The sequence below is a fragment of the Dermacentor albipictus genome, chromosome 9 (genome assembly GCF_038994185.2).
Source record: "Dermacentor albipictus isolate Rhodes 1998 colony chromosome 9, USDA_Dalb.pri_finalv2, whole genome shotgun sequence".
Classification (NCBI taxonomy): domain Eukaryota; kingdom Metazoa; phylum Arthropoda; class Arachnida; order Ixodida; family Ixodidae; genus Dermacentor; species Dermacentor albipictus.
Genome location: NC_091829.1, coordinates 39,859,298 through 39,882,026, shown reverse-complemented (window position 1 = coordinate 39,882,026; position 22,729 = coordinate 39,859,298). Strand labels below are relative to the sequence as shown.

Here is a 22,729-nt window from a genome sequence, read left to right as displayed (position 1 = left end):
CAGTGTGTTTGTTTTTGTTTTACTCCCATTGCTCATCTTTCACACGTTTCTACATTATTATTATTATTATTATTATTATTATTATTATTATTATTATTATTATTATTATTATTATTATTATTGTTGTTGTTGTTGTTGTTGTTGTTGTTGTTGTTGTTGTTGTTGTTGTTGTTGTTGTTGTTGTTAATATTATTATTATTATTTTAAACAAGGGTCCCTGCAGCAGTCTTTGACTTTTGGACCATTGTCTGTAACTTATTTCTGACCCATTCATTGTATTTAAAGAAAAATAAATTGAAACTGAAAATGAAACTGAAAGGTGCAGGGCGCGCCCGAGGAATCTTGCAATATAGTTAAACGCACGTTAGCATTGACCTAAAAGGAGCTGCGCTTAACGGACATGCTTTAGCAATTTTTTTTGCACGCTTGCCATGTGTGGGTGTCGTTTTGTTTTGTGCATATTAATGCATTAGAAAAAAAAATGAATCCGTCGCGGCGAGGTTCGTCCTTGGGAAATACGGCCACATTATAAGTGAACGGGGAACGAGAAAAGAACGTGGTTAGATCCCTTTTGTTTCAACAACGAAGCAGCTTACGCCTTAAGCTGTTTCAGTTATTGTTCCGCAAGTATACGCTAAGATTCTCCCCAGAAAGGCACCGCATTATGTTTCCTCGCGTAAAGGCCACCCACCGTGAGGCGGTAAACCTTTACAGTCAATTTTTCCCCACGTATACAAACGGAACGAGCAAACTACCACATTTTGATATGTAAGCAAAATAAACCTATTGCAAGACCTTCAGAAGACTTTACGTTGCTTTGTACAGCCAAACAAATTAACTTAAGCAGTAATGGCAATTATTGCTTCCAGTGCACAACCTGCGGATGTGGTGTACCACAACAATTCTGATGTTCGCACCTCCCCCCCCCCCCCCCCCACACACACAACAATACCTTAGCGGCGCTGCGGTTCATGTATGAATAAATAACAAAAATAAAGTTGAAGTAATCCGTGACACGCGAATAAATTTTCATTGATTATAGTTTATTTCCTAGGGCCATTATTGACACCAACCAGTTACGGCGTCATAGTCAGAGAGGACAATACGGATATATTCGCCATAGTTTTATTTCTCTATAGATAATTACATCATCAGTGAACCGACGAACTCTGAAAAATTATTACGTTATCGCCATATGGTGTCGACATTCGTGACTAACTTGTATGAGTCAACGGTAAACGAATCAAAATTGACGGATTCGTAAAAGTTCAAAAGACTTCTGAATTTAAACATGCGGTAAGCTCTTACAACCTTTCAGCTTTCCTCGCCTTATAGCCGTGTTCCATTGTTTTTGAAAGCACAAAATGTTGACGGACATGTTAAACACTGATTAACTTTAATATGAAATTACGCACTGAATGAATAGCGATAAAATTGGCCGGACGCTGATGAAAAAACATCATAGCGAAATAAATTAGCGGTTGCGTCCTCCCAGCCCCAACTCAGCATTTTGTGGGTTAATTACGAGCCCTGCAGTTAATTAGTGAATACTGCTTTATTTTCCATTTGCATACGCAATACGGAGCACGCAGTAAGCATTCCCATTAATCTCGATCAGCTGAACCAGACAACAACGTCATATTTTTAGAAATGGCACAGAATGCGTCAGATGTGCGTGCAAGGTTTAATTAGTGTCTGCTAATTGCGGCGCTATATAAGCGTTATGCTCATATTTTACAGTGAAGCAAGTAGCTTAGTTGGTCGGTATTATTCGTGTCCCCGTCCGTCAGCAAAATACGTGGGCCGATACGGCCGCCGTTCGGGGCCTGGAGCAGTGGCGCGTATACACTTCCGCAAGGCAGAGGCTTCAGGCAGTCTGGAATGTGAAGCGACCAGAGCAAACATTCCTTGTAATCACAGATGCAACATAAAGAAGAACGTACGTTTTAATGAAGAACAAGGACAACACACTCATATCGAACCGCATAATTGGTGATAAGGCGCTCCTGATGACGACGCAAAGAACGCAGCGCTCCCCGCATGCGTCTCCCGGTAAACACTAATGTTTCGCAAGGCTTTCGGCTTGCGGAACAATTCGTGTGAGAAACAAACAGCCTAACAAGTGATTTGAATGTTGCTGCAGCGCCGGTATGGGCCGTTGCGTGGTATCATAATTACCATTACTATCATTATTACTCTCGGGCTATGAAGCATTGCATGCCCCCATTAGCAGTTGCGGTGGTCTTCAATAGCTTCGCTGGAAATCCACTTTCGCAGGTCAATTTTTTCGCGAGTCATTTTTTTTTTTGGCTTCTAGCGAGAACGAGAAGTGACACAGACTTTCAGTGTGCAGGAAACTGGGTTCAAGTGCGCACACTTTGCAGAAGTCATACGCGGGAAAAAATTTTAAGCTGCGTATTAATATTAAAGGCAATTAAAATGTCTAGTGCAACCGCTCGAGCAAAGCAGCTTCGCTGGAAATTTCCCTGGATTCTCTAAGGTCGCAGAAAGGCGGTGCGTTTTTCAGATTGTCAGGCTATGCCTTGATAATAACTCAGCCGTACATTAAGAATAATTAGAGAAGAACAGGACGGCTGTTATGCACCTTGTAGCGCAGCGCTTTGAAGTGTTCCTCTGCACACGGCGGCACCGCGCAATAACGTATTTAATCGAACCGTTATAGAATCGCAGAAGTAAGCATTTAGTGATTTTTAGGGAATAAGACGCTCCTGTGATTACCATGCATCTCTGCCTTCTCCCATTCTTTCCTGTTGTGCCTTCCCAAGCTGCTTCAGAAACATATTCTACTAGTATATCTCCTATTCTAAGTCGAACTTAAAAAGAAGCTTTGCTCGGGGGCTGCTATCGAAATACAGGTACACATGAAAGCGGCAGACGTCTTTTCGATCGAACAATGCACAGAATTTGATGTATTATGTTGAAATTAAATGGAAAAGTTTACATGTAGTGATTTCATCGAGCGAGTTCTCTTTTTTAGGCTGTGAACTCTTTTTAGGAGAATTCATAAATACTGTGAACTTTCAAGAAACATGACTTGATGTATACAACTCTGTACTTCGGTAACTAATAGCGGAATTTGGAATTCTGTAAATGCAACGTAATACATCTAAAGCAGAGAAAAATGATGTATCATACGCCGTCCTGAAACATACCACTAAATTGTGAACATGACATTTGCAATACCCTTCCAAACATTGTAACAAATTAACGTAAGTTGTAAATTCGAATATGAAATTTGTCCGCTTTACATGATCCAACGGTTGTAGTTTACAGAAATTCGATATTTGCTTTCTTGTGTTGAGTAAGCCATTTCTAAACTTCGGTCTTCTATTCTTCTTCAAGTTTGCCAATTTTCGATAATTGTAAACAATTCCATCGCCCAAATCAAAATTCTGTTTGCTGCAGGGATATTGATTGAGCTTTCACTTCACTTTTATTTCCTTAAAGACTACTCAATGGGGGTATTGTCCGTCACATGCAAGAAATTTAATTGAAATCCGTTCATCGGCTTTCTCATAAAAGAATTCTGGTGTGTTACATATATTTGAATAGCTGGCGTCGGAGATGGGCTCCAGCTTAAAGCTCGCTCTTAACCAATGCGCCACGCAGCTTCTACAGGTAAACCATGAAACAGAGCGCTGACGTATACGCAAGCCCACCGCCACAGTGGTGAACAGATGAAAAGAAACGCTTTCAAGAAATAAAAAAAGTTCGATAAAAGCTTGGCGGGAGTACTTATCTCGGCCAGGCATCATCTCCGGAATGCCACGAGGTGTCTGGCCAGATGTCTAGCAAAATCGTAGAGTCATTGTCTGTTACACATGTGCTGCCGTCTTCGAGATAAGGCTGATACGTAGGCGCGCTCGTTCCCAAGTTCCGAGGTGAAGCGGTAGACTCCAAGCACATGTACTTTCTTTTACTGTGTTTTTTTAGTTGTGCGTCATGGCATCCATCATAGCGCGAATTTCGATTTTTTTAAGGCCGACGTCGTTTTTCTGCAACCAGCCATCCTTTACGAACTGGCGGAGCTTGACGAACACCAGAGACATGGATAACGCGAAATCAACGATGGCGTCGTCTTGAAGAAAGCACAGCGCCGGTATTTCCAAGAAAGTCGGCTGCTGTAAGTCGCAGGGACGTATCTCCATTAGGCTGCCGACCGAGCTGCCAGAGGAATCAGAAGCGGTGTCCACGGACTGTGCGGTCACGAAGTCACAACACACGGCAACCGGTGGTACAACTAAAAAGCATGGACGACGTTTCAGGAAGGACAGGTCCAAGACAGGAGGGCCGATAGCGATGTCTCAGGGCGCCTTCTAAGTACGGCGCAATCACTGAAGGAAGCGAAGGCGCTAGTCGTAACCTGTTGGAGCTCTTGCGTCTGCTTGGCGATGGCTTGGAAGAGATCACCTGTACAGACCTGCCCTAAAACCGCTGCTTATGCTTGGACGTCGTCTCGGGACGGTGGCAGGGTAGCCACGATGACGCATTGAAGTTTGGAACGCGTTAAACGAGGATAATTCGTTGTAGACTGCGCCAACATAACGCACACAGACAACAGGCCGACGCTGCTGCTCATCACTTTAGTCTTTGGCACACATCCACTCATGGGGACTAGCCAAGAATCGGGGAGATATTACATATGTGCTAAGCGAATAAATATAAAGATGCGACGCTCCGAACGCGTTGTTTAGTTGTTCTGCTCACGCGACCGCACTCCACTAGCCCGAGCCGAAGTGCGCGTCTTTGTCTTCATGAGATGCATTACAGCATTCTATTATGATTTGGCTCTGTTGACTCACGGAAGCCGATTCCTGCCTCGTTTACAATTTATGAAGATGTCGCGCTTTGCGGTCTGGAAAATCGCGTTTTCTCAGATGCTAAATTACGCTGCTTAAGAGTAGGCGCTTTCAAATCCGTGATGCTGGCGCTAGTTCTTTTCACTTTTCAGTTAACGTGGAGCACCAAATAACACACAAGATAAGCGAAGAATAAGAAGCCAGCAGCACTAGTGCATCCAATTACATGTTTGAATTTGCGCGCGTTTTGTGAAGAGCAGCAGTCCAGGATGTGCTGCCGCCTGACATAAATTTAGGAAAAGAATGTTTTGACGCTGATATGGTCTCCGTGATTCGACATTGTCATTGAGTCGGGAGGTTTGTTTCGGTTTCCGGCTCGTCTTGCAAGAACTGCTTGTTCGCTTGGTCTGTTTACTCCCATAACCATTCCCGCGATTGCGTTGAAATGGTTAAAAAGCTGGTAAGTTACACGGTGTCATAAGTGTGCACTCATGATGGTTACGCCTTGGCGCTTGATATTGCCACTATAGGGGGTCTAGTTTCCGTCATCATACCCTTTTATTTTTGTAAGCAGAAGTTGCCCAGGATGTGCTACCTTCTTAGTTCTAGTTCTAAAAAGTGTTCCGCCACTGGTTTCGTTTCTAAGCTCCCGCTAGATATAAATGTTCCCTTGTTTTCCCCGACCACAAATGGCAATTTCAAACGCCATCTAATTTTTTATTTCGATTGTCTCCGTACTACATCTTGCACAAGTGTCGCAATAACGATTGAAAGGCCCTCGTGTGACTATTAGTATGACTTTATGACTTGGCCCTTCTCGGGGGCGGCGTAGGGCTGGATCGCACTTGAGCGGGAGGGGGAGGGAGAAGGGAGGATGTAAAGAAAGGCCGCGTACTAACCGAAATATTTTTAGGGGAGGGACGTGCCCGGTGTGCCAGCCCCTGGCTACAAAACTGTTTGCGCCCGGACCCAACTTCCTCTGCGGAGGCATATTACCTCTGCACACCTCGTGCCTTAGGCAGCGCTGCAAACGACTTATGAGAGGGAGCAAGCGCAATATCTATTTTGCGCTTTAGAAATTACAGAAGTGATTGGTAAAGGAGAAATAAGAAATGCAATGATAAAGATTGTTTACTAGTGGATGGTAACATTTAATGGCAGATTTAAACGAAGGAGCGTTATTCACGGTAGCAATTGGTTGCATTTGATCGCTGTCTTTATGTATTTGAGCACAAAATAACGCACAAGATAAGCCAGATTCGCCGCCATGAGATTGAGAAACCAGCAGCACTAGCAGAACCACATGCACGTTTAGTTTACCCGGCTTTTGTAGACAGAAGCGGTAGTGGAGGTGCTGCCCTCTTACTCGAATAATAATAATAATAATAATAATAATAATAATAATAATAATAATAATAATAATAATAATAATAATAATAATAATAATAATAATAATAATAATTAAAATTTAAACGCTGTTATAGCCTGCGTGATCTGACATTGAATCGACACAGCGACCTTAGTTTCGCTTTCCGGCTCCTCTAGCAAGAATTGATCGTTCGCTTGGTCTTGTTTGCTCCCAAAAGCTTCCATTAGAGCGTAATTACGTTGGAATCGTTGACATGCAGGGAAGCTTCGTTGTGTCACAGGTGTGCAATTATGCACTGTGCGACGTGGCGCCTGATGCTGCCACTTTTAGGCTGCTTAGTTTGTGTCAACCTTGCTTTCTTATTTTTAAGTCTGAATTTGCCTAGAGTGTGCTGCCGTCTGACCGAAGTTCCAAAAAGTGATGCGATTCTTGTTTCGCTTCTCGGCTCCACCAGATTTGAATGTTCACTTGTACTACCCTGTCGGAGGGCTGCCGGGAACACCATCCGGAGCATCGAGGCAGTTTCCACAACAGCGTCGTTACGTTGACATGGTCCACATGGTCGCAAGTTTCGTTGTGTCACAGTTGTGCAATTGTGCAGTTCACGACATATATGGCACGTCATCGTGCCACTTCAGGTTGTTTAATTTCCGGCAACGTTGTTTTTTTAAAAGGAATTTGCCCCGAATGTGCGTCTGGCGCAACTTGCAAAAACGTGTCCAGTAGTTCTTTTCCCGTTTCAGTTAACGTGAACCACGAAATAACACACAAGATACGCGAGAATACCCGCCATAAAAATAAGGAGCACTAACCAAAGCACCAGCGCATTTGAGTTTACGCGCCTCTTCAAGAAAGATGCTGCCGAGTACGTGCTGCTACCTGACGTTGAGTCCAAAAGACGACGTCTTGACACTCTTACGGCCTCTGAGATCTGACGTTGCTATGGCGCCTCAATATTGGTTTCCCTTACCGGTTCCACTGGCAAGAACTGATGGTTCGCAACCGTTTGACGTGTTTATTGCCCAACGCTTACAGTAGAGCGTGATTATGATCAGAAGGCTGAAATGCTGGCAAGATTCATTGTGAAACAGGTGTGCCATTGTGCAGTTTGTGATTTGGCACCTGATACTGGTTTGAAGAAAATTTAGTTCGTGGCAAGCTGCCTTCTTTCTTTTTTTTTTTTAACTAGATGCTGCTCAGAAGGTGCTGCCTTCTCACGTCAGTTTATAGAAATGTTCCGGCGGTAATTTCGCTTATAGGTTCCCGCCAGATATGAATGTTGACTCTGTTTCCCCTGGAATACACAGCACTTTCTAACGCCATCTATGTTTTGGATTTCGATTGGCTCCCTGTCGAATCTCGCGCAAATGAGGCAATCGGGATCGTAAGGCCCCCGTGTGACTGCAATATTATTATTAATTTATGACTTGGCCTTGCTAACCCGCGAAGGCCGATTCTCGTGTCGTTTGTAATTTCGAGAAATGTTGCGCTGGGCGGTTTGGTTTAAGAAGAATTTGCCCCGAATGGGAATCTGGCGCGACTTGCAAAAATATGTCCAGTAGTTCTTTTGACGTTTCAGGTAACGTGAACCACGAAATAACACACAAGATACGCGAGAATAGCCGCCATAAAAATAAAGAGCACTAACCCAAGCACCAGCGCATTTGAGTTTACGCGCCTCTTCAAGAAAGAAGCTGCCGAGGATGTGCTGCCACCTGACGTAGACTAGAAAAGACGCCGTCTTGACTTTCTTATGGCCTTGGAGATCTAAAGCTGCAATGGTGCGACAACGTTGGTCTCGCCTCCACTGGCAAGAACTGATGGTTCGCAATCGCTTGGCCGTGTTTACTGCCGAAAGCTTCTAGTGGAGCGTCATTATGATCAAGAGGTTGAAATGCTGGCAGGATTCATTGTGTAAGAAGTGTGCTATGTGCAGCTTAGGATCTGGCGCCTGAAACTGCGAGTTTAGAAACTTTAGTTTGTGGCACCTGGCGTCTTTTGCAAAAAGTGTTCCGGCGCTAATTTCGCTTATAGGCACGTACCCGACAGATATAAAGGTTGACTTGGTTACCCCGGGAAGCACACAACAGGACGACGCTGCTGCTGCTGCTGATGATGATGACCTTAGTCTTTGCACATACCCATTCACGGGGATTAGCCAAGAGTCGGGCACATTTTACATAAATGCTAAGCGAATGAATATAAAATTCCGACACTGCGAACGCGCTTTTTACTTCTTATCTACATGTGACCGTAGTCCGAGCACCCCAGCACAAGTGCGCGTATTTGTCTTCGTAAGATGCATTACATCATTATTTTATTATTTGTCTCTGTTTACGCGCGGAAGCCGATTTCTGCCTCGTGTCTAATTTCTAAAGGTGTTGCACATGGCATTGCTGTAAAGCGCGTTGTCGGGCCAGTTGGTTCATAGCTTTCAAAAGATGAAGCGACACAGAGACAGGACAGGACGCGCCTTGTACAGTCGTTGTTTCTTCATTGGTGTGGTGCCTCTGTTGGCGCTACATCTTGTGAAAGTTTTGATAGTACTTTCTGTTTGGAAGGTCTTGTTTTGCCAGAAGTGTTACATTATGCCGATTGCGCGACCAGGCGCTCTCCAATCCGCGATGTATCCAGAAGTTCTTTCCACGTTTCAGTTAACGTGAACCACGAAATAACACACAAGATACTCGAGAATAGCCGCCATAAAAATAAGAAGGGGACCTAACCCAACCACCTGCACCTTTGAGTTTACGCGCCTTCTGTAGAAAGAAGCTGTCCAGGACGTGCTGCCACCTGCGGTGAACTTGGAAATACAATGTCTTCAGTCTCTTATGGCCTCTAAGATCGGACGTTGTCATGGCTCCACAACGTTGGTCTCGCTTTCAGGCTCCACTGGCAAGACCTGATGGTTCTTAAATGCTTGGCCATGTTTACTGCCCAAAGATTCTAGTAGAGCGTCATTATGATCAAAAGGCTGAAATACTGGCAAGATCCATTCTTGCCAGTATCCAGTTTGCGATCTGCCGCCTGAAACTCCCATTTTAGAAACTTTAGATCGCGGCAACCTTCCCACTTTAGGTTTTCTAAGTAGATATAGCTCAGGCGCTGCTGCCATCTGACGTATGTTGCAAAAAGTGTTCCGGCGGTAATTTTGCTTATAGGTTACCACCAGATATGAATGTTGACTTGGTTCCCCCGGGGATACACAGCAATTTCGAACGCCATCTAATTTTTCGATTTCGATTGGCTCCCTACCGCAGCTTGCCCAGATGAATTGGAAGGCCCCCGTTTGACTGGGATATTATTATTAATTTATGATTTGTCCCCGCTAACACACGAAAGCCGATTCACGTCTCGTTTCTAATTTGAAGTGATGTTGCATTGGGCGGTTTGGAAGGTCCTGTTTTGAAACAGGCGTTAAATTATGCTGTTTACGACCTGGCGCTGTCAAATTCGTAATGTTGGTGCCAGCTCGTTGCACGTTTCAGTTAGCTTCCCTTTTTGGAAAGAAAAACTTGTTTGGGAGGTACTTCCACATAAGTCGAGTTGAAATGCTCCGTCGCTGGTTTCGCATCCTCTCCCTAAGTGTTTTTTTGGCCTGCTCTCGCCAAACTCCCTGCATTAGGTATAGGGGCAGTGGCGTAGTCAGGAATTTCTTAAGGGGGCGGGGTGGGGTTGCTGGAAATAAGCGAGTAGGATGTCTGAGATGGCTGCATAGTAACAAAAAAAAAAAACATTGAGGGGAGGGACGTCCCTAGTGTACCACGCCTTGGCTACAACACTTATTACGTCCGTACCTATATTCCGCTGTGGAAGAATGTCACCTGCATACGCTTCGTGCCTGCAGCAATGCTGCAAACAACTTATGATATCGAGTAAGTGCAACAGCTGTTTTGCACCTTACAGTTTGCAGAAGGGAATGGTGAAGGTGAAATTAAGAAATGCAAGATTGAGAACTGTTTACTTGTGAATGGTAACATTCGATAACATATTTAAACGAAGAGGTGTTGATGATGTTAGCAATGAGTTCCATGTGTTGACTGTCTTTGATGTATTTGAGCACAATATAAGCGAGAATAGCTGGCATAGGAATGTGGCACTGTAGCCTCGCTAGAAGAACCAATTGCACGTTTGAATACACACGTCTTTTGTATGGAGAATGAAGCGGCCGTGGAGCCGTTGCCGCCTTACTTGAATAATAATAAAAAAATGTATTGACGCTGTAATACCTTCCGTGATCTGATATTGCCACGAGTCCAAGACGTTGACTTCGCTCTCGTAAGAAGTGATCGCTCGCGTGGACTTGCTTGCTCCGAAAAGTTAACAACTAATGCTAACAACTAAGTTACTTTGTGTCAAGGGTGCGCAATTGTGCATTTTACGACACGGCGCGTGATAGGACCAATTTAGGTTGTTTAGTTGGCGCGAGCTCATTTTTTATCTTTTTTAAAGCAGGATTTGCCTCAAAGGTGCTGCCATCTGACGCAACTTGCAAAAAAGTTTTCGGCTGCTGGTTTTGCTTCTGGGCTCCAGCGAGTTATGCTACTGCTGTTGACTCGAACCTCTCTTTCGGAGGCTTGCAGGGCACACCTGCCGTAGTATAGGAGCTGTATCTCTGAGGAGAACCGTGCGCATAATTGCGTTGGTCGGACTCGCCGCTGGCATAAGGAAGACGGCCGCAAGCAGCTATCAGCTGAGTGGATGCATTCATACCAGGACCGCTGCTTGACGTCTACGTACTTGTGGCACGCCTCTTCACCAAAGCAAAGTCGTTTTGCTGCAACCAGTCACATCTTATAGAAATGTCAACGATAACTCAGGCGTTGATATCACGAATCGGAAGGATGGCGTCGTATTGAAAGGTACGAAACGCGCGTATTTCTAAGAAAACCGATGTCTGTAAGTTTGAGAACCTCATCTTCGCCAGGCTATCGATACAGCTGCGAAATGAATAAGAGGCGGTGGTACGGAGAATGCGATCGTTATGGTAGTAATGGGAGCCGGTTCTAAGACGGAGAAAGTATGCACAGCGTCCCTTGGTACCTTGGAGGTTGAAGTAACACCTGGGAGGTTATCCTCGCCAATGGAGGCGGGGATGGCGTTCCAAGGCAGTGTGGTGCCGAGGCAGTGGGGCCGAAGCTCTGCATCTGTGTAAGGTCAAAGTACGGCGCAACCGCTGACGCATGCGAATGCGCTAGTCATAACCTGGAGCTGCTGTGACACAGCAGCTCTTGCTAACCACCGCCAAGTGCGCTGACACAGCACTTGGCGGCCGCTAGGGAGTGATCATCTGTACTGTCGTAACCTAGAACTGACGAGGATGCTTGGACTTCGTCTAGGGGCAGTGTGTTGGGTAATCGCGACTGTGGTATCATAGCGGACTCCAGAACCGATGAAGCGTGTATTGCGTTCGTTTGAACTATAGGGACCCAGCAAGCCGAAGCACCACGAGGACAGGTAGAAGACTGGATCGCTTTAAGGCAGGTTAATTCGTTATAAAAGGCGCCATTGTAATTGAGAGCAGCAGGCAACAGGATGACGCCGCTGCTGCTGATGGTGATGACCTTAGTCTTTGCACATATCCATTCACGAGGGTTAGCGGACAGTGAGGCAGATCTTTCATATGTAAATGGAAAAATAAATAAATCTTACAGAAAAATAATAAATAAATCGTACATAATAAAGGTAAATATGCGAAGCTCCGAACGCAATTTTTACAGCTGATCTTCACGTTACCGTAGTCCGCGCGGCCTAGCCCAAGTTAGCCCATAAATGCGCGCATTTGTCTTCATAAGATGTATTACAGAATTATTTTATGACTTACCTCCGCAGACTGACGAAAGCTGATTCGTGTCTCGTTTCTAAATTCTAAAGATGCTGTAGTTGGGGGGTTCACATTCGGAAGGCCTCGTTTTGTCAGAAGTCTTTAGTTATGCCGACTGCGAACAGGCGCTCTCCAATCCGAGGTGTGTCCAGTAGTTCTTTTCACGTTTCAGTTAACGTGAGTCACCGAATAACACAGAAGTGAGAATAGACGCCTGAATATTAAGAAACAGCACTAACCCAACCAGCTGTACGTTTGAGTCAACGTGCCTTTTGTAAAAGCAAGCGGTCGAGGACGTGCTGCCACCTGACGTGGTCTCGAAAAGGACGATGTCTTAACTCTTTTATGGCCTCTGCGATCGGACATTGCCATGGCGCCACAACGTTTGACTCGCTTTCCGGCTCCCCTGGCAAGAACCGATGGTTCGTTTGGCCATCTTCATTGCCAAAAAACTTCTAGTAGAGCGTCAGTATGATCAAACGGTCGAAATGCTGGCAAGATTCGTTGTGTAAGAGGTGTCTAATTAAGCGGTTTACGACTTGGCGCCTGATACTGCCACTTTAGAAGCTTTAATTCGCGGTAAACTGCCATATTTTTTTTTGCTAGCAGATGTTGCCCAGGAGGTGCTGCCATCTGACGTAAGTTTTAAAAAGTGTTCCGGCGTTAATTTCGCTTCTCTGCTCCCGCCAGATATGAATGAATCTTGACTTGGCTCTCCCGGGAACAAACGGCTATTTCTAAAGCCATATAATTTTTCGATTTCGATTGGCTCTCGACCGCAGCTTGCTCAAATAGTCTCTGCAATCTGGCATTGTCATGGCACCACAACGTGAAAAATAGAGAAATAATATATTTTTCTGTTCGTTACAGAAAGGATGGGGAACCGCTAAAAGCTACTTTTACAAGGAGCTTGACGAGGCGACAGGCAAACTCTTGACAACAACATACGGCATATCAAAGAAGTAATGTATATATAAAACAAGTGTTCATGAGGAAAGAACAGACACAAAGCGTGTTTGCTAAGCACAGGAAAAGGCAGTCAACATAATCCAAAGACTTCAGTCACGTAGTGTATTTTTGTTTGCACAATATCAGACAAGATGAGACATTTTAACCAAAGCAAATACAACGTTCAAGGCACCTCAACAACTAATTATGATGGCAAAGAATCTGTAATGTTTTTCGATGACAGAAAGACATAACGTTTTTCGTGTAGCTGGGTGACGTCACCTCTTTTCTCCGAAAATTTGTTTAAAATGTTGCGGAGCGTGTAAGTTAGTGATTGCAAGTAGCAATTGCTCGCTGGTTTAGGAGTAATCCAAGTTTCCGGACAACGGATCCTGCCGGTGTAGTGCTGCCTTTTCTTTAGCACTAAGAAATCGAGACAGAATGTAGTATTGTATCTTTTAGCTATGGAGTTTCACTGCGCTATATGGTAGTTACATAGGTGATTAATTTTGCTTATTCGAATCCGATCAGACATCTCTTGCGTGTGAGAATTCAAAAGAAACTTTTTTTATAATCCTCAATGATTTCTTCTGTAAAATTAATAAACGAATTCAGTTTTTCTTTGTAGTCGTACGCTAAGCCAAGTAAGCATAATTACATTTAGCCAAGATTAGGGATTTATACAGCCAAAGCTTCTTGCGTTCAGGTAAGAGATATTTATTTCTATTTATTACCTGAATAATTTTGCATAGTTTCTTGTGTACTTCAGTCACGTGTTCATCATAATTTAGGGTCCTAGAAAAGTGCACGCCTAGAACATTCACACGCACCACTACTTCGCTCGTATCTGATACAAGTTTAACGTGAGACAAAGTAAGTATTTTTTTTTTTTTGAGGTCGAAAGAGGATGGCTGTTGTGTTTTGATGGTTGGTAGGTAAAATTTTTTTGTTTTACCCAAGAATGAAAGTGAGGCAGAACACGTTCACAAACATCCTCAATCTTTTGCATTTCTTTGCCTGATATCAGCAGTGTTGTGTCATAAGCATAACAAATAATAGGCGTTTTACATCTTGAAATGACGCTGTACAGATGACTAATAGTTACACCAAACAGAAGCGGTCCTAGAACGCTTCCCTTAGGTACACCTGTCTTATAGCTTTGTAATTGAGAAGTAAATTTACCTACGGAGACGTATTGCTTTCTTTACTTTAAGTAGCAGCTTATGAAGTTAGAAGAGATTCTGTGAAAAGGTTTAGAAAATTAGATATAAATTCCTAGTGTTAAATCGATATTATAAATATTGTGTAAGATCAAATACTTTTGCGCAAATATAACAAAGTAGGTTATACATAATATATTATATATATATATAGTGTAAGATTAGTTCCTTTTGGGAGACACGACCACTTTCTAAGTGTAAGGCGAATGAGAAAGGAACTTGGCTGGGTCCCTTTGTATGATCGACGAAGCAGCTTACGCCCTAAGCAGTTTCATTTATAGTTCCATAATTATATGGTAATATGATCACCAGAAGGAACCGCATTAAATTTCCTCGTGTAAAGGCCAAGCACAGTAAGGCAGTACCTTTCCGGGACTGATCTTATTGAATGCTCTCTTTTTCCTTGAGCTATTGTTGCTTAGAATTTACAACCTGCGGATGGGATGTACCGCGACAATGTTGATGTTGAATGAATGAATGTTTGTTGTTTAGTGGTGCAAGGACCAGGTATGGTCAAAGAGCGCCATGACAGTGTGAGTGATTTCGCGGTGGAATGATGAGTTTTGCGAACTTGATGTGAAGTGGCTGTACACGGGCCTAAAAAATTGTCGCTGTAAAGTGCGCAAAATCTACGTACAATAAGATTATGGCGATGACTAATGACGAGTACTATGACCCTTACACTGCAATGCGAAAAAATGATATGATATACAGACCATGTCAGGCGCAAAAATTGGCGACAGCACAACTGCCTCACCAGAGCTCTTGAAACACAAGGGCCTGGAGGCACGTTTTTTACAGTACGACTATCACAGCGGCATCCTCTGAAGAGAGGAAGCGCTACGAACGTATAGGCCCAATAACATGTAAGACCACATCTCTGAGGAAACCTAGGACTGTGTTTGTATTAAAAAGCGGTTCTGGACCGAGAAACATTACAGGATGAAGAGTACTGTGTTGCCGGTATGCTAAGGAAAAATGTATCTTTCTCCCAGATTCGGCTTCCCGACACTCCAGGAGGACGTGGAGGACGGTCAGCCACTCCCCGCATCTACCACAGGTTGGAGGGTCACTTCCGGTGAGTAGACTATTATGGGTGCCAAATGTGTGTCCTATTCTGAGACGATAATATAGCAAATCTGTTCGGCGTGATTTTCTTGCAGAGGGCCAGAATCCTTACTATGGCTTTATCACGTGGAGCTTATTATTTCTTGCCGAGTCCCACATGCGTTGCCAGTGGTTTCGCAGTTTCTTTCGCAAGAAAGGCCTCAGATCTGTGACAGGGACATCAGCGGTAGGGTTAACAGCTTGTGATGCGATTGACGTGGCCATCTCGTCCGCCAGAACGTTACCCTCGATGCCCCTATGGCCAGGCACCCAGCATATTATGGTATTCTGGTTAGATATTTACGCTTTACACCAAGACGGAGTAGAGTTTATTAAATACTGAATTTTGTGAGTATAGAGTGACATCAAGGGCTTCACGACGCTTAGGAAGTCTGTATGTATAGCTGCTTTTTGAAGTTTCGATTTTCCCATATTCTTCGCAGCCGACAATAGTGCGTAGGCCTCGGCGGTAAGGATGCTTGTTTCCGGATGTCGTACATCGGATGCCCAGAAGGAGGGGCCGACGGCTGCATAAGACACCCCGGCATACGAATTCGATGCGTCTGTGTAGAACTCTGCCCAGGAGTGCTTGTGCTGGAGTTCCAGGAAATGCATTCGGATTTCGACCTCTTGTGCATGCTTTGTAACTTCTAGAAGGGATATGTCACAGTCTACCACCTGCCATTGCGAATGAGGTAACAACTTGGTTGGATGCATCAAGCGAAGCTCGAGGAGTGTGACATGCATTTCATCGTTAAGCTCGTTCACACGCAGCGAGAAAGGCTGCCTTACAGAGGGACGATTACGGAAAAGTCTAGCGCACATCACCTCGTTAATGGTATCAAAACATTGATGTTCATGATTACAGTGTATTCTTAGAAAATTTGTGAAGCTGATGTAAGTTCTCTGCAGATGGAGTGACCATTCATTTGATTTTGTATATAAGCTTTCAATAGGGCTTGTCCTGAAACCGCCAGTGGCTATTCGGGTACCCAGATTGTGGACAGGATCTAGCATCTGTAGCGTGCTCGCAGCGGCAGAGTTATATCGGACGGCACCATAGTCCAATCGTGATCGAATTAGGCTTTTATGAACATTCATCAGACACTTCCTGTCGCTACCCCATGTTGTGTGAGATTGAATTTTAAGTAAGTTCATTGTCCTTAGACATCTTTCTTTAAGATATTTAATGTGTGGAATGAAAGTAAACCTGGTGTCAAGTATAATGCCTAGAAATATATGTTCTTTGTTTAGATGTATTTGTTTACCGCACAGTTGAACACAAGGATCTGGAACCAGGCCTCTCTTTCTTGTAAAGAAGAACACAAGAACTTTTCTGGGGGTTGATTTTAAATCCGTTTTTATCTGCCCACTTGGACGCCTTGTTCAAGCTCTGCTGTACCTGTCTCTCGCATACTTCGAGGTTACAGGATTCGAAGTCGATTTGAATGTCGTCCACGTAGACGGAATAAAAAAAAACGGCAGGTGGTAATGAAGGACGAAGCGTGTTCATCTTCACGATAAAGAGCATGCAACTAAGCACGCCTCCCTGGGGTACATTAGATTCTTTAGTAAAAGGTCGCGACAATACGTTGGCGATTTTCACGCGGAAGATACGATTCAACAAATAGCTTTTAATTATGTTCAGCATATTTCCACAGATGCCCATTCCGACAAGTCTCGCAAGATCCCGTAACTCCACGTTGTGTCATACGCCTTCTCCATATCGAGGAATATCGATAAGAAAAACTGTTTACGTACAAATGCATCGCCGATATCTCTTTCAATGCGCACAAGATGATCATTTGTCGACAGCCCTCTCTGCAGCCACACTGATAGGGATCAAGTATATTGTCGAGTTCGAGGAAATGTGTGAGTCTACGATTAATATTTTTTTCAAATACCTTACAAAGACAACTTGTGAGAGCTATCGAGGGATAACTTGCCGCCATGAAAGGGTCTTTCCCCTGCTTCAAAACAGGGACCACAATCGCTTCTTTCAATGTGTGTAGAAGGTATCCGACAGCCCAAATAGTGTTGAAAAGTGCGAGTAGAGTAACTTGTGTTTAAGTATGTAAGTTTCTGATCACGTCATACATGACTCTGTCATGTCCCGGTGTAGTGCTCTTGCATGAGATCAATGCAGCTTCCAACTCCGCAATACTGTATGGCCGGTTATACGCTTTGTCATGTCTCCATTTACGTATACGAATGGCATAAGTTCCTCTATTTCTTTTTGTTTAAGGAAATATCGAGAATAATGGATTGAGCTCGACACACGCTCAAAGTGCTCCCCGAAAGAGTCTGCCTGGTATTGCAAGGTATTACCTTGGTCGTCCACCAGAGGCAACGGATGGATTTGTTGCCCTTTTAGCTTTCTTATGCATTTCCACACTTTTGCCTCCTGCGTGTATGAATTAACGCCGCAGAGGAACCTCACGCAGCTTTCTCTCTTTGCCGGACGTCGTGTCCGACTTCCCTGTGATTTAATTCGTTTAAACTGAATTAGATTTTCGGCATTAGGCGATCTGCACAATACGCTCCATGCCTTGTTCTGTCTCTAAGCCCCATGCCTTGATCTGTCTCTTTCGCGCCTCTCTACAATCTTCGTCCCACCAGGGAACACGTCTTGTACTGAACCACCATTCGTCTGCGGGATAAACTTTTCGGCTGCATCAATAATAAAAGTGATAAAATATGCAGCATCATCATAAATAGTAAAATCATTTATAAAATATCGTGGTAAATAAGATGATTCTTCAAAATTCTCCCAATTCGCCGATGCTGATTTCCATCGAGGAATATGCAAAGTTATCAGGTTCAAGGTAACAGCAAAGTGGTCACTTTCTACAAATAATTGATGACGGTCCGTTCTAGGTGATGCACAAGAAAACAAGAGCCAATTTCTAGATCTACCACTGAATACGTGTTGTGTTGGACACTGTAATACGGGTCGGCTTCTTCATAATAAACACGTAGGCACTAGAGGTCAGAAGAAAATTTTCAATCAATCTACCACTTGCGTCGCAAGGCGCATCTCCCCACATCGTGTTGTGAGCATTAAAATCATCCACGAGTATGTAGGGGTCAAAAAACAGATTGATTAGGTTATAAAAATCAGTTTTTTTAATGATAGTTAGGGGGTATGTTTATAGAGCACACAGTCACCAGTTTGTTTAATATGGATGCTCGAACTGACACCGGCTCAAGGGGCATATGAAGGGCGATCTGTTGATGTTTGGCCCCCGCAATAGTTCCTTAACGGCACTGCTGTTCATCCATGAATAAAAAAACAAAGAATAACGTTCAAGTAATCCGTGACACTCGCATAAATTTCCATTCGTTAGTGTTTATTTCTATGAGTCATTTTGACACCAACAGGTTATGGCGTCAAAGTCAGAGAGGTCTCCGCTGATATCTTCTGCATATCTTTATTTCTCCGTAGTTGAATAAATCATCAATGAACAGACGAACGTTCAAGAATATTTACGTAATCAGAATATGGTCTCGAAACTCAAGACCAACTTTCCTGGCTTGAGTCGTCGGTAAACGAATCAAAATAGACCGATTGGTAAAAATTCAAGACTTCTGAAATTAAATTAAGTATGCGGTAAGCACTTGCAACGCTTCAACTTTCCTCGCCATATAGCCGTGTTCCATTGTTTTCCAAATCAGAAACTGTTCGCAGATATTTGTAATATTGATTAACTTTAATTTTAAATAACGCACTCAATCGATAGCGGTACAAGTGGCGGACGCTGATGAAAACCATCATAGCGAAATAAGTTAGCGGTTGCTTCCTCCCAGCACCAACTCAGCATTTTGTGGGTTAATTACGACCCCTGCGGATTAGTTAACAATTAGTGAACACTGATTTATTTCCTATTCTCATTCGCAATACGGAGCACGTAGTAAGCATTCGCGTTGTCCTCGATCAGCCGAACTAGGCAACGACGTCATATTTTTAGAAATGGCAAAAAAAATTACATTATGCGGTTTTACGTGCCAAAACCACTTTCTGATTATGAGGCACGCCGTAGTGGAGGACTCCGAAAATTTTGACCACCTGGGGTTCTTTAACGTGCACCTAAATCTAAGTACAAGAAATGGCGCAGAATGCGTCAGATGTGCGTGGAAAGTTTAATTCGTGTCGGTTAAATGCGGCTTTACACTAGCGCTGTATTCTTACTTTACAGCGAAGCGGTCAGCTTCCAGTTGTTCGGAATTCGTGGTGTCCGCGTCCTTCAGCAAACAAATGTGGGGCGATCCCACCTGCACTGCAGGGGCGGGAGCAGTGGCGCGTATACCTCCGCAAGGCAGAGGCTTCAGGCAGTCTGGAAAGTGAAGCGGCCAGTACAAACATGCTGTGGAATCACGAATACAACATAAAGCACTAGATAACGCTTCAATATAAACAAACACTAAGCTATCATCTCAACCACATAACAGATGGTAAGGCGCTCCTGATAACGATGCAATGCGCGTAGCGGTCCCCGCGTATGTTTTCCGGTAAAGATTACTGTTGCGGAAGCTGGCACAGCGACGGGAGCTTGCGACGTGAGGAGTGATGTCCCTAGAATTTCGTATACGAAAGAACCAGCCTAGCAAGTTATTTGAATGTTGCCGCAGCACCGGTATGGGCGGTGGTGTGGTATCATAATTGCCATTACCACCATTATTACTCTAAGGCTATATAACATTGCATCAGCAGTTGTTGTTGTGGGTTTCAACAGCTTCGCTGGACATTCACTTTTGCACAACGGGCGTAGCTCTTCAGTTTTTTTAGGCGTCTTGAGAGAGTGAGACGTGACTATGTTTCAAAGTGGAGGAAACGGGGTTGAAGCATGCAAACCTTCTGAGATGGTATTCGGGGAAAGCTTTAAGCCGTGTAATAATATTACACACAATTAAAATTTCTAATACAACTCTGCGCGACCAAAACAGCTTCGCTGGAAATTTTGCTGCTGTCTGCAAGGCCGCAAGGAAGCTGTGCGTCTTCTTTTTTTTTTCAAATTGTCAGGTTAGATAATGATAATATTTGCGCCGTATATTAAGATCAACTAGAGAAGAACAGGATGGTTGTAATGCACCTTCTTCCGCAGCGCTTTTGAAATTTTCCGCTGCACACAGCAGCACCACGCAATAATTTATTTAATCAAACCGTTATAGAATTCCAGAAGTAAGCATTTACTGATTTTTTGCCTGTCAGACGCTCTTGTGATCCCGATACCTGCCTTCTCCCTTTATTTTTCCTCTTGTTCGTTTCCAAGGTTCTTCGCAAACATATTCTGCCAATAAGTGTGCTACTCCAACTCGAACTTAAAAGGAACCTTAGTCCGGGGGCTGGCTGTTATCGAAATAAATGGCAATCGGCAGACGTATTTTTGAGCAACCAATGCGCGGAAGTGGTTGTGTTATGTTGAAATTAAATTAAGAAGTTAAAACGCAGTGATTTCATCAAGCCAATTGTTTTTTTTAGGCTGTGAACATATTTTTACATAATCCATAAATATTGCGAAATTTCAAGAAAAAAATATTGTAGTGTACAACTCTGCGTTTCCGTAACTAATAATGACATTTAAATTCTGTGAACTCCACGTAATACCTCTAAAACGCACAAAAATGATATATCATACGCCACCCTCAAATATACCACTAAATTGTTTATATGACAATTGCAATACACTTTGAAACATTGTAGCGAATTCACGTAAGTTGTAAATTCATACATTAAATTTGTCTGCATTAGATGTTGCAGCGAACGAAGTTTCTAGACCTTCGATATTTGCTTTTTTATGTTGAGTCGCGTATGTTTAAACTTCGTACTTTATTTTTTTTTCAAGATCATACCATTTCTGACAATTGTTAGAACTTGCATGTCCTAAATGAACATTCTGTTTCCTGCGGTGATTGTGATTGAACTATGTCTGTTAAATTCAAGAAATTTTATTGAAATGATGTCAGCGGATTTCTCATAAAAGTAATATTACTCTTTACATGTATTTGAGTCACTGGCATGGGCGATAGACGCCAAGTTAAAGCTTGATTTTAAACCAAGCATCACGCAGCTTCTATGGGAAACCGATGAAACAGAACGCTGAGGTATACGCAAGCGCGCGGCCACAGCGGTGAAAGAATAAACGAGAAACGCATTCAAGAGGAACAAAATAATTTTTCGACGAAAGCTTCTCGGGAGGGGTTATCTCGGCCAGACATCTCATCCGCAACGCCGACGAGTTGTCTGGCCAGATGTCTGGCAAAATAGGCGAGTCATTGTCAAGCAAGCAAGCAAGTCGCTGGCCGTCTTCGAGATAAGGCTGATCCAAAGGCGCGCTCGTTTCCAAGTGCCGAGCTGAAGCGGTGGTTTTAGGGCAGGTGCAGTTTCCTTTATTGTGAGTTCTTTAATTGTGCGTCGTGGTGTACGTCACGGCTGGAATTTCGAATGTAAAAGGCCGCGACGCCTGGTCGGACTCGCAGCAGGCACAAAGACTCCGGCCGAAAGCAGCTATCATCTGCATTACTTTAGGGCCAGGACTGCTGGTTGACCTCTTCGGAGCTGTCTCATTCTTTGGCGGCAATGCAATGTCGTTTTGCTGCAACCAGCCATCCTTAATGGCCTGTGTGTGTGTAGTGACTTTTGAGGAGAGGAAGAGAGAAGTGCAGTGCCGTAAATGTCTCTCAGAGGAGGACACCTCAACAGCACTGCACAGGGAAAGGGGAGTGGGGAGAAATAGATCAAGGAGAGAAGGAAAAGAAGGCGGAAAAAAATAACAAGAAGGTTGAAGAAGTATTAATGACCTGGTCAAGCATGACGCTCACCCAAGGCGCTGGTATCGCTGGTATCGCGAACGCAAAGGATGGCGTTGTCTTGAAATCCGCGAAAGGGCGGTTCAATCCGGCTGATGTAAGGCGCAGAGCCTCATCTCAACCAGGCTGCCGATCCAGCTGCCAAAGGAATCGCGCTTCTTTCGACAAAGGGACGCGTGCTGCTGCTGCTGCTGATGATCATGATGAGCGTAAAGTCTGGCACCTACCTGCTCACGGGGATTGGACAATATTTGTGCAGATTTTAAATGTGTTCTAGTTGAATAATAAAAAGATTTGATGATGGCGATGATCCTCTGTATAAATGGCACATACCCGCAGCGGGGGTTCGGCCAATAATTGGGCGGTTTGGAAATAATGGATGAAAAAATTTCGAAAAAGAAAAATACTAGTGGAAAATATATTCTGCTCGGCGTTCAAAGTGGCACAGTCATGCTAAAGCGAATCGAAAGAAATGGCTATATAATTGTTATAATTGATTTTTTTATGAAGGCTGTTAAGAATGGCGAGCTGCAAGGCAAGATTGCCACCCAATTACGACAAGGGGGCAAGACGCGCATTCCGCACTCTCCGTCGCTACAGCTAGGAGGCGTTCGAAGAAGCGGGCATTGTGCTC

General features: G+C 43.8%; 1 long non-coding RNA gene across 3 annotated transcripts in view; it reads right to left on the bottom strand.

Moving 5' to 3' along the window:
* LOC135916520 (uncharacterized) overlaps positions 1-22,394 on the bottom strand; it is a 42,512-nt gene extending 20,118 nt beyond the window's left edge. Inside the window, exons 1-3 of one of the 3 annotated variants that reach the window (XR_010568962.1) lie at positions 22,323-22,394; positions 22,087-22,233; positions 19,478-19,622 (exon numbers count right to left, since the gene is read on the bottom strand). This is a non-coding gene — a long non-coding RNA (uncharacterized lncRNA). Of the gene's footprint in view, positions 1-19,477; positions 19,623-22,086; positions 22,246-22,322 lie in introns of those variants that run through there. The other 2 variants (XR_010568961.1, XR_010568963.1) reach the window with 2 other exon arrangements.
* Positions 22,395-22,729: the final 335 nt, after the last annotated feature.